The following is a 20,424-nucleotide window of genomic DNA, read 5'->3' on the forward strand; positions in this document are numbered from 1 at the left end:
GGAGGGCCGAAGGGCCTGTTCCTGTGCTGTAATTTTCTTTGTTCTTTGTACTTCCATAAGAACACAAGAAAGAAAGGTAAAGGTCATTTAGCTCATTAAGCCAATTCCTTCTGACAAAAAAACACATAACCTGTATTATCATTTTGGTAGACACCTGCAATTTATTTTATCTCCTTGCAGGAATAGATTACCAAATATATAATTTCCAAGGGAAAACTTAAATTCTTGCCTGATGATTAAACAATGAAGCAAACAAGTCTCCAGGATATCAATTAAATAGTACTCAACTCTGACCTAATGAGCTTCTGCAGAACTCTAACTACAACAGAGCCTCATCCATTGATCATTACCACCTCAATTTTGTAGCTCAGCCAATTTTCAATTCATTAATTTCAATCATTACACTTCCCCCTTCAATTTCCTTCCTTCCTCTCCTGAAGGCACTGGCGTGAGGTTTAACACAAGTGAGCATGTGAGATTGGGTGCTGGTGCAGGCAAGGGTTAAGTCGGGCAAAATTCCAAGCACATCGGGAATACACCTCCAATCTGCCCACTTCCGGGTTTAATGGAGGCAGAACAAGGGGCAGGCAACCATCCCGGTCCCAGAAGGTAGGTTGGTAATTTAAACATTTTAATGAGCCTGCCAGCCTCTGATTTAAACCACTTTGTAGACCTCAGGAAACCTGGCAGCTGGTGTGAGCCGTGGACGGCTTCGGGGAGAAGGTAGGTGCCTTCACAGCACTGCTTGTGGGTCAAGAGGGGCAGGAGTGCTTCCACCCAGCCCCTCAAACTCCACCCTCATCAGACCTCTACGTCGATACAGATCGGATTCCACACTTCTGTATTTGGCAATTGGACACCATGCACCCCTCCCCCACTACACCGGGATCTGACCTCACCCCCATGACCCCATCCTCACCCAGATTGGAGATCAAGCCTACCTGCTCCTGAGACCTGCTCCTCACCTGATTGAAAGCCGAGTCTATCATTCAGGTTAATCTCTGGGCTGGACCCTATCAGAGCCAGAATTCACATGCTGTTTGAAGTTCTGCTCCCTCCTCTATGTAACCCAACCCTGTTACTATCCAGGCCACTGACTCAGGTCAAGTACAGATCCTTCAACACCAGCTGCCCTCGGTACTTTGAGTGGTCACTCTTCATGTGCGACTTGAGACAGTGAGTATTTACTATGGGGTCAGGAGCCCTCTCATCACCTCTTGACAGTACATGCATTTCCCAACTTGAGTTGCTTTATAGTGTTCATAGGATTCCTGGCTGACATTTTTAACCCTTCTTAGCACAGAAGTACTGAGGTTAGTTGAAGTTTCCCTTAGATTACATAAAACTATTTAGGATTTACAGCATAGAAATAGGGCATTTGGCCCAACTGGTCCATGCTGGTGTTTCAGCTCCATATGAACTTCCTGCTATCTTACTTCATCTCATTCTATCATCATATCCTCCTATTCCTTTCTCCCTTATGTTTTTAATCTAGCTTCCCCTTAAATGTATCTATTCTATTCACCTCATAGACTCCTTGTGGTAGTGAGTTCCACATTCTAACCACTTTCTGCGTAAAGCTCCTCCTGAATTCCCTACTGGACATAAAGGTGATTTATATTTAGTTCTGAACCAGTGGATGTGGTATATTTGGATTTTCAGAAGGATTTCAATACATGGGATATAGTAAGCAAAATTAGAACACCTGGTATGCAATGAGGATTGGTTAACAGACATGTTACAGTCAAGTGAGGAGGGGTTGAAGGGCTTCCCTCTTTTCCCTCTCCTTCTAGATGGGTGGCACAGTGGCGCGCACCACAGCCTCACAGCTCCAGTGACCCGGGTTCAGTTCTGGGTACTGCCTGTGCGGAGTTTGTAAGTTCTCCCTGTGACTGCGTGGGTTTCCGCCGGGTGCTCCGGTTTCCTCCCACAGCCAAAGACTTGCAGGTTAATAGGTAAATTGGCCATTGTAAATTGCCCCTAGTGGTGGTCGGAGGATGGTGGGGATGTGGTAGGGAATATGGGATTAATGTAGGATCAGTATAAATGGGTGGTTGTTGGTCGGCACAGACTCTGTGGACCGAAGGGCCTGTTTCAGTGGTGTATCTATAAAAAAAACAGGTTTAATTCTTTCTTAAAGTGGATGTACTGGCCAATTCAGTCGGTGTTTGATTACTTACCTGCTATGATCATAACAACAATCAATCGGACAGGTTTTCTTGAATTAACAAAGATGTTAACTTTATTGTACATAAACCGGACTAATAAAAATAATAAACACATGTCAACTTTCACTCAGGCACACACTCTGGAGGTGTACACACACACAAATAGGTTACAGAGTGGGGAAATTAAGATTCGTTGAGTTAAAGTCCACAAAACTAAAGGGTATACCGTCTGTGTGGATTGGTGATTCGGTGGGCTTCTAGTTGAATTCAGTGGTTTTGAGGGTTTTAGTACGAAGAGATAGATGACTGGTTTGGTGACTCTCTTGGTGATGACGATGCAGATGATTTACTCCAACAGGCTTTCCGATCATAGCCGGAGTACGCAAAGGTGGTCAGTAAACAAGCAGGATTTGAAAGAGTTCAAGCTGGAATAGACAGAGAGCGAGGACTTCTACTTAGGATCTGTTCATGCCAGAGTCCAGTTGCTTCTCCTCTGCTGCAGAGAAAGGCACAAGCTTAAAACCACAGAGGGGGAGGGGCTTGTCACGTGACAGTCACTCAGTCATTCAAACATAGCAGTTAGCAGTATTTCTTTGTTTGCTGAGAGAACAGGTAGTTCCTTTAAACTTTCTGGGATGTGGTTCTTGCTGGGAAATGCACAGACAAATTGTTTCTCTCCTCACAAGCATTGCAGTGCTGCAGTGCTGCAAATTAGGTGATCATCTTAAGCTAAAAGGAAGACTTTGCTGGCAGCTTGTCTTTTAAAAATGTCTTTTCAAAATACAAATTTATATCTGTAACCAGTGGACCAAGTAAAATTATCATTCAACAAAACACATTTGTGTAACAGGACAGAAAACAGAGAGTAGGAATAAATGGGTCATTCTCGGGTTGGCAGGCTGTGACTAATGGGGTACAGCAAGGATCAGTGATTGCACCCCAGCTATTCACAATCTATATCAATGATTTGGATGTGGGGACCAAATGCAATATTTCCAAGTTTGCTGATGACACAAAACTAAGTGGGAATGTGAGCTGTGAGGAGGATGCAAAGAGGCTTCAAGAGGATTTAGACAGGCTAAGTGAATGGGCAAGAACATGACAGATGGAATATAATGTGGAAAAACGTGAAGTTATCCCCTTTGGTAGGAAAAACAGAAATGCAATGTATTTCTTAAATGGTGAGAGATTGGGAAGTGTTGATATTCAAAGGGACCTCAGTGTCCTTGTTCACAAGTCACTGAAAGTTAATATGCAGGTGCAGCAAGCAATTGGGAAGGCAAATGGTATGTTGGCCTTTATTGCAAGTTGATTTGAGTACAGGAGTAAAGACGTCTTGCTGCAATTGTACAGAGTCTTGGTGAGACCACATCTGTACATTCTTGGTCTCCTTAACCTTAGGAAGGATATACTTGTCATTGAGGGAGTGCAGTGATAGCTTGAAGTGATTTATGACTTTAACCCCTTATAGGGACTAAACCAAATCAGGAGTACATCCCTATAAATCTCCTTCAATTAAGTTCAAACCAGACAAATTCTCAGACACTTATTTGGGTCCAAAGAATTGTACTAGCTTTCCCTCAAAGAAAGAAGACCAACAGAGAATATTGCCATCTTTAGGATAGCCTATTTTTAATATTTATGGCTAAGTCAAAAATATCCCAGATATTATAAGAGTCTGGGAAACTCTCTTCAATGTGTATCTCTCCACTTAAAGATTCACAGAGAGGGGGTTCTTGCAGTTGTATACAGAATACTACATGAGACAATTTATTACTTTTTATAGATTTATTAAAGAATTTAACATGTAATAAACTTCTTAAGTGGATAGGTATATCACAATATCAAATATTACTGAGAGATGTAACACACATTCTTATTTCTAACATAGAATCCAAAAGTTTAGCCTTGCAGCAAAATTATCCTAGCATATCCAGAATAAACATCAATTTTTAATGTAAACTTTTAACCTTAAATTCCCCGAGTACGGCATGGGATGAGAAGTGTTGTTTGAAGATACAACACCCCTAAACTTTGCTTTCAAAACCTCTCATTTTATACTATTTCTAAGGTGTCATCTGACTTCCAGCATTTATGTGACCTTCCTGTGTGTGTTTAAAATACATATTTGATAGTATCATGAACTAACTCTCCACTTAATGTCTTACTGGAAACCCCCTGTTTTCAGAAGTTGTGAACTTTTATCTGATCAAAATGTTTACAATTGTGTTTACTTGACCTCTTGTTCCTGTTAGTACAATTCCATTTATTGTTAATTGCCCTGTCCATGGTACCTTAAAGCAACACCCGGAGCCGATTTGTCTGCATCGACAACCTCATAAACTAATTAAGTCTATTACTACCTCTTACTGAGGTCAGACAGGATATTTCAATGTGTATGTTTATCTTCCAATTCCCTCGCAACAGAAATTCTATTCTAACAGGGACCTTGAAATATTTAACTCTACCTTCTTAAAGGGGAATTTCAGTGAAGTCTGAAAACTGACCATTTATTCAATCTTTAACTCTAAAAGGCATAGTACACTAACTATTTCCAAATTCTACTTAATCAAGCCTATTATACCTATATTCCATCACAAGCTCACCAGACTGATCCCTGGGAAGGCAGGATTGTCCTGTGAGGAGAGATTGAGGAGACTGGGCCTGTATTCTCGAGAGTTGCGAAGAATGAGAGGTGATCTCTTGAAGCATACAAAATTCTTATAGGGCATGACAGGGTAGATGTAGAAAGGATGTTGCCCCTGGCTGGTGTGGTGGGGGTGGGGAGGTGGTTCTAGAACCAGGGGACACAATCTCAGAATAAGAGGTAGGCCATTTAGGACTGAGATGAAAAGGAATTTCTTCATTCAGAGGGTGGTGAATCTTTGGAATTTTGTGCCCCAGAGGGTTGTGGAGGCTCAGCCACTGAGTATGTTCAAGACTGAGATTGGTAGATTTCTAGATATTAAAGATATCGAGGGATATGGGGATTGTGTGGGAAAATGGAGGTAGAAGATCAGTCATGATCTAGTTGAATGGCACAGCAGGCTCAAGGGACCAAATGGCCTCCTCCTGCTCCTATTTCCTATGTTCCTATGTTCTATACTTTGCTAGAAAATTAGCCAATCTCTGTTTCATGCTGAAACTTGAGCACTCAAGCAGCACTTGCTTGTTGAGTGCTTCCTTGACTATTCTCACAGATATTTCTGCTGCTCCATTTGATGCTAGATGATATGGAGGAGTGAGGGTATGTTTGATACCATTTTGCTTTATGAAATTCTGCAACAGAGCTGAACAAAATCGAGGTCCGTTATCTGAGACTAGCTTCTACAGTAAACCATGACAAACAAAAATGGACCATAACTCATCTATTGCCTTTTCAGCATTGGTATTTTGACACATATGCTTTACTGTGATCCACCTAGAGTGACTGTCAGTAAGCACCAAGAAATAGTCTCTTTCCTTTACATAAAGTTGACTTGCACTCTTTGAAATGGACGAATCACCCATGACCATGGTTTTTGGTGGCCTTATTCCTGCAATTTTGACAAATTGTACATTAGCTAATCAATGATTCTAGATCACAGTGTTGACGAGAACAATAAACAAAACCTCTGGCTATGGATTTCACACGAACTATACCAGTGTGTTCAGTATGAAGTTCTGCCAGAAACTTGTCATTTAAAGAACTAGGTACTACTACTCTGGGACCCCACTTATTGCATCCCTGTTCACATCCCAACTTATTACATCGATTGTGGAATGGTTTCAGTTCCACATCTGTACACTTGTCAAATGCTGTTCAACCAAGGCCCATTTGTAGCCTCTTTTTAAAACTCGGTCTTTCTAGGTTTAAGCTGCAGTTTCAGTTGCAGTGATTGGGATGTTCTCATCCACAACTCCAATTGTGAAAATTGCACCTTCACAGCCTACTTTTGAGTCTTCATGAGGCAAACACGACTGTACATCAGCTATCGCATTCTGCTTTGAAGTACGATATTCAATGTTGTAGTCATACAGTGAGAGAAGTCATTGATGCTGCCATTGTCGGTATTGCAGACTTTAGTCCCAGAATAGCTACTAGAGGTTTATGATCTGTAACTAGCATAAAGTTTTGAGCCAGCTAAAACTTATGAAACATTTTGATTCCGAAGATGATTCCAACTGTTTCTTTTCTATCTGCGTGTAGTTTCATTCACTCAGGGTCAGGCTACGTGATGCGAATGCTATGGGCTTTTCTGGACCCTCATCCATGACATGACTGATAACAGTTTCAACTCCATAATTTGAAGCATCACATGCTAGCTTCAAGTCACAATTTGTGTCATGATGAACGAATAGTGCATCACAGGTCAAGCTTCTCTCACATGCATCATAAGTATCTTCTTGTGCTTTAGACCATTCCCATTTCACATCTTTCTTCAACAACTCATGTCGTGAAGCTAACACTGTTGCAAGCTCAGGCAGAAATCGTGAGTACCGTAGAACCATAGAACCATAGAAAAATTATGACACAGAAGGAGGCCATTCAGCCCATCGTGTCTGTGCCGGCCAAAGAAACTAGCCACCCAAACCAATCCCACCTTCAAGCACCTGGTCCATAGCCTTGTAGTTTACAGAACTTCAGGTGCATGTCCAGGTGCCTTTTAAAAGAGTTAAGGGTTTCTGCCTTCACCACCGTTCCTGGCAGTGAATTCCAGACACCCACCACCCTCTGGGTGAAGAAGTTTTTCCTCATGTCCCCTCTAATCCTTCTACCAATCACCTTAAATCTGTGCCCCCTGGTAATTGACCTCTCTGCTAGGGGAAACAGATCCTTACTGTCTACTCTATCTAGGCCCCTCATAATTTTATACACCTCAACTAAATCACCATCAGCCTCCTCTGTTCTAAGGAAAACAACCCTAGCCGATCCACTCTTTCCTCATAGCTGCAACTTTCAAGTCCTGGCAACATTCTTGTAACTCTCCCCAATTATGTCCTTCCTGTAATGTGGTGATCAGGACTGTATGCAATACTCCAGCTGTGGCCTCACCAGCATTTTATACAGTTCCAGCATTACATCCCTGCTTTTGTATTATGTACCTCAGCCAATAAAGGAAAACATTCCATATGCCTTCTTCACCACCCTTTCTACCTGCCCTGCCACCTTCAGGGACCTGTGGACATGCACAACAAGGTCTCTCACTTCCTCAACCCCTCTCAATATCCTCCTGTTTATTGCATATTCCCTCGCTTTGTTGGCCCTCCCCAAATGCATTACCTCACACTTATCTGGATTGAATTCCATTTGCCACTTTTCCGCCCACTCAACCAAACCATTGATATCATTCTGGAGTCTACAGCTATCCTCTTCACTATCAACTACACGGCCAATTTTTGGGTCATCAGCAAATTTCCCAAACATGTCTCCCACATTTAAGTCCAAATTATTAATATATACCACTAACAGCAAGGGACCCAACACTGTGCCCTGTGGAACGCCACTGGAAACTGCTTTCCATTCGTTTGTTGACTACTACCCTTTGTTTCCTGTCACTGAGCCAATTTTAGATCCAACCTGCCACATTCCCCTGTATCCCATGGGTTTTCATTTTTCTGACCAGTCTGCCATGCAGGACCTTGTCTTAGTAAAATCCATGTAGACCACGTCCACTGCACTACCCTCATCAATCCTCCTCGTTACTTCCTCAAAAAACTCAATCAAGTTAGTAAGACACGACCTTCCCTTAACAAATCCATGCTGGCTATCCTTGATTAATCCACGCCTTTCTAAGTGGCAGTTTATCCTATCCCTCAGAATTGATTCTAATAATTTACCTACCACCGAGGTCAGACTGACCAGCCTATAATTATTTGGCCTATCCCTCTCACCCTTTTTGGTACAATGTTCGCAGACCTCCAATCCCCTGGCACCTCGCCCGTATCTAGTGAAGATTTGAAGATGATCCTCAGTGCATCCGCTATTTCCTCCCTGGCTTCCTTTAACAACCTGGGATGCAATCCATCCAGCCCGGGCAAGGATTTCAGACCCTCTAGTATTTCCTCTCTCATTATGCTTATTGTATCTAATATTTCACATTCCTCTTCTTTTACTACAATGTCTGCATCATCCCTCTCCTTTGTGAAGCCAAAGGAAAAAAACCCATTAAGAACCCTGTCCACATCTGCATCCACACATAAGTTCCCTTGTACATCTCTGATAGGCTCTATGCTGTCCTTAGTTATCCTCTTGTTCTTAATGTACTGATAAAACATCTTTGGGTTTTCCTTGATTTTACCTGCCAATAATTTTTCATGTCTTCTCTTTGCTTTTCTAATTTCCTTTTTTACTTCACCCCTGCACTTTCTATACTCCTCTATGCTTTCTAAAGTATTAAGTTTCTTCTGCTTTAACTTACCCTGTATGCTTCTAGATAACCAGGGGGCTCTAGATTTGGCAGTACAAGAGGGGTACAAGATGATGAGAGGCATAGATACAGTGGATAGCCAGAGACTTTTTCCCAGGGTGGAAAGGGCTATCACCAGGGGGCATAATTGTAAGGTGATTGGAGGAAGGTTTCGGGGAGATGTCAGTGGTAGGTTCTTTACACAGAGAGTGGTGGGTGCGTGGAATGCGCTGCCAGCGGTGGTAGTAGAAGCAGATACATTAGGGACATTTAAGAGACTCTTGGATAGGTACATGGATGATAGTAGAATGAAGGGTAGGTAGTTAGTTTGATCTTAGAGTAGGTTAAAAGTTCGGCACAACATCGTGGGCCGAAGGGCCTGTACTGTGCTGTACTCTTCTATGTTCTATGTTCTATCACCCATTATCTTTGTGGGGACATGCCTACACTGTGCCTGTAGAATCTTGGATTGGATCATGCCTAGAAAAGATCTAAGGCCAGACATATTATAATCGAAAATCTTCACCATCCCAGCAGCTAGGTCACTGGGAGTTAGCTTATTTTGTTCATCATGGTCTCTAATGTTGTTTGCTGCAAATATATTTGCACTTTAATCCCATCCTCGTTACCAAAATCAGTTAAATATCGGGAGGAACTTGTAAAGAAAGACAGACACCAAGATGGCAAGATCACATGTTTAATGACTTCATCACTCACTGTGCAATCTCATAACATAGGAATATATTACAATGGTCTTGGAGGACAACTTCGTGCAGCTCTAGCAATAGAAGGCCCAACTGCAGACTGCACCATCTCGGCATGGGAGGTAGGATTCAGGGCTGGTTGGCTGACAGACAACAGCAAGGGCTCTGGTAGAGCGACAGGTGTCAGAGGACAAATGCTGTCTTCCGAAGAGAACACAGCAGCTTCATGCTCCTCTGAACTATTGCCATTCCCCTGGGGTGGAGTCTCAGCAATCCTAGTAATGTGTTGGAGCACAGATAGCTGGTGTGCTGTGAGACCCTGGGGCTGACTAGATTGCGCTGTGGGCAGCTGGTGTGGACATGATGGGCTGAATGGCCTCCTTCTATGCCATAAATGACTCTATGGCCCTGCAAGCCCCTTTGAACACTGTATTCCACAGTCATGTAAGCAGCAGTCTGAGCTTCCACTGCAGACTCAGAGATTGGGTGGTTGCTGCTTAAGCTGCAATGGAAGCTGTGACATCAGCCATTTAACGCTGCATCATGGTCAGGTCCACAAGTGTGTGAACACAGTTGGCCATCACTTCCATGCTGGAAAGGATGGGCTTCAAACTCTTCACAAAGTTCTGCGTCAAGCTGGGCTGGACCCCTCCATGCTTCTTAACACTGATTCCAGGCTTTCTTTCAGGCTTTGCAATGCACCAAGCATTTCATGGGGCATATCCATCAGCATTCTTCTGTAGGCTGTCCCATCGAGGTACTCATCTGAGTTCACTGCAGCACAACCCAGGTGTAACCTCTCCCTCCTGTGAGCTCGCACAAGCATTATTCTTGTCCGCTGCCCTGGTTGTGATCACTCGTGCTCAATGTCTCACCATGTGCAGATCCCACCTCTAAGCTGTCCTCTAAGATATGCACAGTGTCAATATTTGAGCTGGTGACTGTGATTGTGAAATCAAGTGACGGTGCTGTGTTTTCATCATCACTCTCATTTTGGTGTTCCTCCACTGTCTGGTCAGGTTACACCTCTTAAGTATCTCAAAGGAATCAGGCACAAGGGTAAGGTTGTGGTGAGGGATGTTCGGGGGAAGGTAAGAGGTACATAATGAGGAGGATGTGGGATGTGAGAAGGAGGATTAGGCATGAGGGTACTGTTATCTTTGATGTCCACACATGTCCCCAGTGGATCCTTGGAATGATCTAGCCAGGTAAACGTTTGGTGCCACTGTGATCTTCAAGGCCACTGGGGTAAAGTGACCCCTAAATCCCATAGGTCGCAACTCGTCCTGCAGCAGGGCTCATAAGTCGGTGACAGATTCCTTAGAGAGGCAATGCCACTTGGACATTTGGAGATAGCTGATTCAAGTCCAGTACACTCTCTGGTTTAGGTGTCTCCTTCTTGGGCATGGCTGGCTGCTGCTGCTCTTGTCATGGAGCTTCAGGGGCAGGGCAACTGCCTCTTAGCCCTCCCTCCATTGGAGGTGCCAGATCACACCACAGGAGTCCAAGGTGTATGAGACCCATGCCAGGTGAACCTGACTTGGCAACTGAGCTTTTGCTACTCCTCCTAGCAGAAACCCTGATGGCCCTCAGTGCCGACCCTTGCTGATGGCCAACTCTCTCATCCAGCAGTATTTAAAAACACATATCTCACCCAACAGTTTGTTCACCAGATACAGCTACCTAAACGCAAGCCTTCCCCCTTGCAGAGCCCCAGAGACGCCCCCCCCCCTTGCAGAGCCCCGGAGACCCCGCCCCCCCCCTTGCAGAGCCCCCAAGACCCCGACACCTTGAAGATCCCCTGAGACCCCGGCCCCCCCCCCTTGCAGAGCGCACAGCACTACAGTCTGAAAATGGCCTCTGCAATCCCCTCTTCCCCCTATGCAGTGCTGGTCTTGGCTGCCTTCCCATCGTGGCACTGAAACCTCACCTCGGTGCCACTAGCTTTCAACAGTCGTGAACCTGAAGGCACATGAATGCCGCCCGCCATCTACTTAAACCCAAGTCCCCCATTAAATCGCAATGAATGAGATGCTAATCTATTGAAATTAAGTGTTCTACACTCTTGAATACATTCCTGCCACGTCAGGTCGACGATTCCACCTTGGTGCTTTCCCGCCGCTGACTAAATCTGGAATCGGCGTCACCAGACCGGATTTCCAGGCGGATGCTTCCGACATGATTCTCCGTCCCCCCCCCCCCCACACACCCACCATTCCAACTTCAAACGGCTGCACAAAATTCTGCCTAGTAATCCTTCAAATGAGCAGGCAGAACGGAGTTGGTGTGCTGCCTCCATTATGTTGACTGTGCCTTGGGATCCCCACAACTCTTTTCAGGGACTAACAAATTTAGATCCCACAATATTTAGTTTTGTTTTGTGCTTTGAGGGTGAACAACTGAAAATGCTGGCACATTGGACTGAATTTTCCTAGCTGTTTTTTTCTGAATGTCGGGGACCATTTTTGGGTTACAAACCCAATCGCCACAGCAACGAGACTGCCAGGAACCTTCTGGGAGGTGTCCAATTGAGAATCAGCCTGTGGGATCACCGTTCAATTAGAGATGGCTGAGGAGGCAGGAGGGGTGGATCAGCAAGTGTGATTGAAAGGGTGGCAGGCAGCCTTCACAGTGGCTGCACTGAGAGAACTGCGGAGGTGAATGGCACAAAAGAGGACAGAACAAGATGGATGTGAGAGAAGGCCAAGGAACCAGCAGCCATCTCTGTGCCCCAATCACTCTCGGTGACAGCAGGAGCTACTTTTGCAAAGGCAAGCCTCTCCCAGCAGATGACCTCAGGCTTTCTGATTCACACCTTTAATGTTCAGATTGCATGTTATTTTTATGCTGCTCCCACCTCCCACTGTGCACATGCCTCCTGTGAGTTGACGAGCTGCAGACACTATGGGTGGTTGGTGGGGGGGTCCTATGCACTGCTAGTAAAATTCCACTGTCCTGGCAAAATGGCTGATAATTGATTCAATAACAAGCTCAACTAGCTTCCCGCCGCTATCAGGCGGGCTGCCGAACCGCACATATACACCGCCTTGAGGAAAAGCAAGATGAGGCCGGAACACATCAGCATTCCTGTCCAACAGCAGTTTTTTTCCAATTTTCCTCACTCCTGCCCCTGCCCCTATCCCTGCCTCCAAGGGCCTGGTAATATACCCCCCATTATTTCCACTAACTTCCCTCATTCATTGATTTTGGTAGCTCAAGATAATCCAGATTTGTGAGCCATTGTTTCTAAAGATATGCTTGTCCTCTGCTCTTCTGAAGAGCCCCTACAGCACCTGGGAGTAGAGCTTTTCCTATACTATTGCTATTAACATTCCTTCCCCTTCAGGAGTCCTATTCAGGACTCTCTTTACAACACCTTTCCTCTCTTCTCCTGAAGATGCTGACTATGAATCGGATAAGGATCCAAATGCCCTCCATTCCCTCATGTGAGCCTAGGATAGAGGTATTAAACTGAATACAAAACAAGATGAAAGTGTTTCTTTTCCAATATAATTCCTTACTTTGACAACACCACAAAATTTTCAAGAAATACCAGCTTAAAAGAGAGCTGGACACCTTTTTCACCATCTGTCAGAGTTGGATTTAATTTTTGATTCTAGAGGTGAGACTTCCTCACACAACATGAGATTGATGGGCCGAATGGCCTCCTTTTGTGCCATAATGACTATATGTCAATGTTTACAGCTTACTACATTTGAACCAAGGGCCTGGAGTAAGTTTTCAACACATTGTGCCACCAAATGTCCCCACTTGTTCAGTTTCCAAGGGCATTACAAGGAGTGGCGCAGTGGTTAGCACCGCAGGCTCACAGCTCCAGCGACCTGGGTTCAGTTCTGGGTACTGCCTGTGCGGAGTTTGCAAGTTCTCCCTGTGAGCGTGTGGGTTTCATTCCACAGACAAAGACTAGCAGGTTGTTAGGTAAATTAGCCATTGTAAATTGCTCCTAGTGTAGGCAGGTGGTAGGAGAATGGTGGGGATGTGGCAGGGAATATGGGATTAATGTAGGATTAGTATAAATGTGTGGTTGTTGGTTGGTACAGACTCAGTGGGCCGAAGGGCCTGTTTCAGTGCTGTATCTCTAAATAAATTAAAAAATAAATGAACTCATATTGCACCAAGCTATATAGACGAGAACATTGCCAGCTTCAATTCTCAATTTAAGAGAAGTTAACTGATCTCAGTTGGTGTTGTACTCTGAGGGTAGTGAAGAGAAAACAAAAAAAAATCAATGTTCCTGCTCCTGATTGCTGTGTAGCGTCTTCTTGAAAGTGTGCATGAGAATAGGACTGTGGAGTCCTTCATAGTCCAGTAAGCTGCTGGCATTTCTTTTCTGGGTTAACATATGAAGAGCAAGTACTTGGATGAAACATTATCACGGCCGCCAACACACTTTGGTATTGTATTCCAGCACGATTCAACACTTTCCTGAGAGAAGTGGAGGAAAATTAGAGGACTAAAGCAGCCTAACTTCTGAGATTTTCATCCTGTATATGGGGATTCCAAACAAGAATTCAACAATGGTGCCTTGAGCTTTGCTACTTTTCCAAGTTGCAAGAAACCTCCATATCCACAGCCTTAAACAACCTGGTTACAAAACTCACTGCACATCTAAATACTCCTTATTTTGTTATCTCATGCACTTGTGCTCCAATATTGTCCTTTCACTTAACAAGAAACCTAAATTATTCCCAAATTTCGAACATCTAATCTGAAGCCTGAGGTCAACCAAAGATCAATGTCATAGGGTCATCGAGTTATACAGCACAGAAACAGGCCCTTCGGCCCATTGTGTCCATGCCAGCCATCAAGCACCTGTCTATTCTAATCCCATTTTTCAGCACTTGGCCCGTAGCCTTGTATGCTATGGCATTTCAAGTGCTCATCTAAATACTTCTCAAATGTTGTGAGATTTCCTGCCTCTACCACTCCTTCAGGCAGTGTTTTCCAGATTCTAACCACCTTCTGGGTGAAAAATCTTTCCTCAAATCCCCTCTAAACCTCCCGCCCCTCGCCTTAAATCCATGCCCCCTGTTATTGACCCCTCTGCTAAGGGAAAAGGTTTCTTCATAACTACCCTATCTATCCCCCTCATAATTTTGTAGACCTCAGTCCCCCCCTCAGCCTTCTCTGCTCTAAGGAAAACAACCCTAGCCTATCCAGTCTCTCTTCATAGCTGAAATGCTCCAGCCCAGGCAACATCCTGGTGAATCTCTTCTGCACCCTCTCCAGTGCAATCACATCCTTCCTATAGTGCGGCGACCAGAACTGTACACAATACTCCAGCTGTGGCCTAACTAGCATTTTATACAGCTCCATCATAACCTCCCTGCTCTTATATTCTATGCCTCGGCTAATAAAGGCCAGTATCCCATATGCCTTCCTAACCACCTTATCTACCTGTGCTGCTGCCTTCAGTGATCTATGGACAAGTACACCAAGGTCCTTCTGACCTTCTGTACTTCCTATGGTCCTACCATCCATTGTATATTCCCTTGCCTTGTTAGTCCTCCCAAAATGCATCACTTCACACTTCTCAGGATTAAATTCCATTTGCCACTGCTCCGCCCATCTTACCAGTCCATCTATATCGTCCTGTAATCTAAGGCTTTCCTCCTCACTATTTACAACACCACCAATTTTCATATCATCTGCGAACTTACTGATCATACCTCCTATATTCACGTCTAAATCATTATTGTACACTACAAACAGCAAGGGTCCCAGCACCGATCTCTGCAGTACACCACCGGTCATAGGCTTCCAATCGCAAAAACAACCCTCGAGTATCACCCTATGCCTCCTGCCACTAAGCCAATTTTGGATCCAATTTGCCAAATTGCCTGGATCCCATGGGCTCTTACCTTCTTAACCAATCTCCCATGCGGGACCTTATCAAAAGCCTTACTGAAGTCCATGTGGACTACATCAACTACTTTACCCTCATCTACACACCTAGTCACCTCCTCGAAAAATTTAATCAAGTTTGTTAGACATGACCTCCCCCTGACAAAACCATGCTGACTATCATAGAACATAGAACATAGAACATAGAACATACAGCACAGAACAGGCCCTTCGGCCCACAATGTTGTGCCGATCCTTTGTCCTCTGTCAAGGACAATTTAATCTATACCCCATCATTCTCCTTTATCCATATACCTATCCAAAAGCCTTTTGAAAGTCCCTAAAGTTTCTGACTCAACAACTTCCCCGGGCAAGGCATTCCATGCCTCGACCACTCTCTGGGTAAAGAACCTTCCCCTGACATCCCCCTTATATCTCCCACCCTTCACCTTAAATTTATGACCCCTTGTAACGCTTTGCTCCACCCGGGGAAAAAGTTTCTGACTGTCTACCCTATCTATTCCCCTGATCATCTTATAAACCTCTATCATGTCACCCCTCATCCTTCTCCTTTCTAATGAGAAGAGGCCTAGAATGTTCAGCCTTTCCTCGTAAGACTTATTCTCCATTCCAGGCAACATCCTGGTAAATCTCCTCTGCACCCTCTCCAAGGCTTCCACATCCTTCCTAAAATGAGGCGACCAGAACTGCACACAGTACTCCAAATGAGGCCTTACCAAGGTCCTGTACAGCTGCATCATCACCTCACGGCTCTTAAATTCAATCCCTCTGCTAATGAACGCTAACACCCCATATGCCTTCTTCACAGCCCTATCCACTTGAGTTGCAACTTTCAATGATCTATGCACATAGACCCCAAGGTCTCTCTGCTCCTCCACATGCCCAAGAACCCTACCGTTAACCCAGTATTTTGCATTCATGTTTGTCCTTCCAAAATGGACGACCTCACACTTTTCAGGGTTAAACTCCATCTGCCACTTTTCAGCCCAGCACTGCAACCTATCCAAGTCCCTTTGCAGACGACAATAGCCCTCCTCGGTATCCACAACTCCACCAACCTTTGTATCATCTGCAAATTTACTGACCCACCCTTCGACTTCCTCATCCAAGTCGTTAATAAAAATCACAAACAGGAGAGGACCCAGAACTGATCCCTGCGGCACGCCACTGGTAACTGGGCTCCAGGCTGAGTATTTACCATCTAAGACCACTCTCTGCCTTCTATCAGTTAGCCAATTCTTAATCCAACTGGCCACATTCCCCACTATCCCATGCCTCCTGACTTTCTCCATAAGTCTACCATGGGGGACCTTATCAAATGCCTTACTAAAATCCATGTACACCACATCCACTGGTTTACCCTCATCCACTTGCTTGGTCACCTGCTCAAAGAATTCAATCAGGCTTGTGAGGCAAGACCTACCCCTCACAAAACCGTGCTGACTGTCCCGAATCAAGCAGTGTCTTTCCAGATGCTCAGAAATCCTATCCCTCAGCACCTTTTCCATCAACTTGCCTACCACCGAAGTAAGACTAACTGGCCTGTAATTCCCAGGGTTGTTCCTATTCCCTTTCTTGAACAGGGGCACAACATTTGCCACCCTCCAATCACCTGGTACCACCCCCGTCAGCAGAGAAGATGAAAAGATCATTGCCAGCGGCTCTGCAATTTCATCCCTTGCTTCCCATAACATCCTTGGATATACCCCGTCAGGCCCGGGAGACTTGTCTATCTTCAAGTTATTCAAAAACCCCAACACATCTTCCCTCCTAACGAGCACTTCCTCGAGCTTACCAGTCTGCTTCCCACCGTCCTCTTCAGTAATACACCCCTTCTCATTCGTAAATACCGAAGAGAAGTACTCATTCAAAACCTCACTTATCTCTTCCGGCTCAACACACAGTCTCCCGCTATTGTCCTTGACCGGACCTACGGTCCCCCTAGTCATCCTCATATTTCTGACATACGCGTAAAAGGCCTTGGGGTTTTCTTTTATCCTACCCGCCAAGCATTTTTCATGCCCTCTCTTAGCTCTCCTAATCCCTTTCTTCAGATCCTTCCTGGCCATCTTGTATCCCTCCAGAGCTATGCCTGTGCCCTTTTTCCTCAACTTTATATACGCATCCTTCTTCTTCCTAACAAGACTCTCAACCTCTCTTGTCAACCACGGTTCCCTCACATGACCATCCCTTCCCTGTCTGACAGGGACATGCTTATCAATGGCCCCTACTATCTGCTCCTTGAAAAAGTTCCACATTTCGACCGTGCCCTTCCCTGCCAGCATATGCTCCCAACTTATGCTCCTCAGTTCCTGCCTGACAGCATCATATCTACCCTTCCCCCAATTGTAAACCTTGCCCTGTTGCACATACCTATCCCTCTCCATTACCACAGTGAATGCTACAGAATTGTGATCACTATCTCCAAAGTGCTCGCCCACCAACAGCTCTATCACTTGCCCTGGTTCATTACCTAGTACCAAATCCAATATTGCCTCCCCTCTGGTCGGGCAGTCTACATACTGAGTCAGAAAAGCTTCCTGGACATACTGCACAAACACTACCCCATCCAAACTATTCGATCTAAAGAGTTGCCAATCAATATTTGGGAAGTTGAAATCCCCCATAATTACTACCCTGTGACTTCTGCTCCTTTCCAAAATCTGTTTCCCAATCTGCTCTTCCACCTCCCTGCTGCTATTGGGGGGCCTATAGAAAACTCCCATCAAGGTGACTGCTCCTTTCCTGTTCCTGACCTCAACCCACAGTGCCTCAGTCGGCAGATCCTCCTCGAAAATTCTTTCAGCAGTTGTTACACTATTTCTAACTAACAATGCCACCCCCCCACCTCTTTTACCACCATTCCTAATCTTATGAAAACATCTATAACCAGGTACCTCCAAAAACCATTCCTCCCCCTCACCTATCCACGTTTCAGTGATGGCCACAACATCGTAGTCCCAAGTGCCCATCCACGCCTTCAATTCACTCACCTTATTCCTGATGCTTCTTGCGTTGAAGTATACGCACTTTAACCCTTCTCCGTGCCCATCTGTCCTCTGCGACAGTGCTACCTTCCCCAATACCTCACTACACTCTTTGTCTTTCTGAGTGGACCCACTGGTCCCTGGATTACAAGTCCGGTTCCCATCCCCCTCCCAAACTAGTTTAAACCCTCCCGAACAGTACTAGCAAACCTCCCTCCCAGGATATTGGTGCCCCTCTGGTTCAGATGCAGCCCGTCCTGTTTGAACAGGTCCCATCTTCCCCAGAATGCAGTCCAATTATCCAAGAACTGGAAGCCCTCCCTCCTACACCATTCCTGCAGCCACGTGTTCAGCTGTGCTCTCTCCCTATTCCTAGCCTCACTATCACGTGGCGCCGGCAACAAACCAGAGATAACAACTCTGTCCGTCCGAGCTTTCAGCTTCCAGCCTAACTCCCTAAACTCACTTCTAACATCTGTGCCACCCTTCCTTCCTACGTCGTTGGTGCCAATGTGCACCACGACCTCTGGCTGCTCCCCCTCCCCTTTAAGGATCCTGAAGACGCGATCACAAACATCACGGACCCTGGCACCAGGGAGGCAACAAACCATCCGTGCGTCTCGCCTGCGCCCACAGAACCGCCTGTCCGTACTCCTCACCATCGAGTCCCCGATGACTAGTGCTCTCCCATTCTCCCTCCTTCCCTTCTGAGCCACAGTGCAGGACCCCGTGCCAGAGGCCCGGTCACTGCAGCCTGCCCCCGATAGGCCGTCCCCCCCAACAGTATCTAAAACTGTATACTTGTTGTTGAGGGGAACGACCACAGGAGATCCCTGCACTGACCTCTTCCCACCTCTAACTGTTACCCAGCTGCCTTTGATTTGTGGAGTAACGACCTCCGTGTAGCTTCTATCTATCAACCCCTCAGCTTCCCGAATGATCCTCAGTTCATCCAGCTCCAGCTCCAATTCCCTAACACGGTCTGATAGGAGCTGGAGACGGATGCACTTCCAGCAGGTGAAGTCGGCAGGGCCACCGGAGGTTTCCCTCACCTCGAACATTCTGCAGGAGGAGCAATACACTACACTGGCTGCCATTTCTTTTATTCAATTACCCCTTAGTTAAGTACAACTATAGATATTAACAAAAACAGTAAATAGCTTACCTGCTCAGTCCTTTTTGGTTAGAGGAGGAGGGTAAAAAGGGTCTTATTATTAGGTTAGAGGAGGAGGATGGGTGGGACACACTACATTTGTAGTGGCTCGGGTTTACTCAGCTCCGCACCTTTAAGGAAAATACCTACCCAGGAGTCCTCGCTGCCGACCAGCTTCCGGTTCCTCCGGCGCCAAAAGAAACTCAAAGACAAGGAAAACAGTAAGTAAAACAGTAAGTACTTACTTTTAAAACACAGCTCCTGATGCCTTCACTCACCCACCGAAGAGTCGCTACCTTCTCCTGCTGCTCCGCCGGGAAATGAGGCCGAGTCCACGGAGCTCCGCACCTTTAAGGAAAATACCTACCCAGGAGTCCTCGCTGCCGACCAGCTTCCGGTTCCTCCGGCGCCAAAAGAAACTCAAAGACAAGGAAAACAGTAAGTAAAACAGTAAGTACTTACTTTTAAAACACAGCTCCTGATGCCTTCACTCACCCACCGAAGAGTCGCTACCTTCTCCTGCTGCTCCGCCGGGAAATGATTATCCTTGATTAATCCCTGCCTCTCCAAGTGGAGATTAATCGTGTCCTTCAGAATTTTTTCCAGAAGTTTCCTTACCACTGATGTTAGACTCACTGGCCTGTAATTACCTGGTTTATCCCTACTACCCTTCTTGAATAATGGTACCGCATTTGCTGTCCTCCAGTCCTCTGGCACCTCTCCTGTGGCCAGGGAGGATTTGAAAATTTGTGTCAGAACCCCTGCAATTTTCTCCCTTGCCTCACATAACAGAATGGGATACATCTCATTTGGGCCTTTTTATCATTTTATCCACTTTTAAGCCCGCTAAAACCCTTAATACCTCCCCCCTTTCAATGCTAATTTGTTTAAGCATATCACAATCCCTCTCCCTGATCTCTACACTTACATCTTCCTTCTCCATAGTGAACACAGATGAAAAATAATTATTTAAAACCTCACCTGCGTCCTCCGGCTCCACACACTGATTGCCACTTTTCCCTACTCTTTCCCTGGTTATCATCTTGCCCTTAATGTACTTATAAAACACCTTGAGATTTTCCTTTATCTTGCCCGCCATTGTTTTTTCATGCCCCCTCTTCACTCTTCTAATTACTT

This window comes from Heterodontus francisci, chromosome 18 (genome assembly GCF_036365525.1).
Source record: "Heterodontus francisci isolate sHetFra1 chromosome 18, sHetFra1.hap1, whole genome shotgun sequence".
Lineage (NCBI taxonomy): Eukaryota > Metazoa > Chordata > Chondrichthyes > Heterodontiformes > Heterodontidae > Heterodontus > Heterodontus francisci.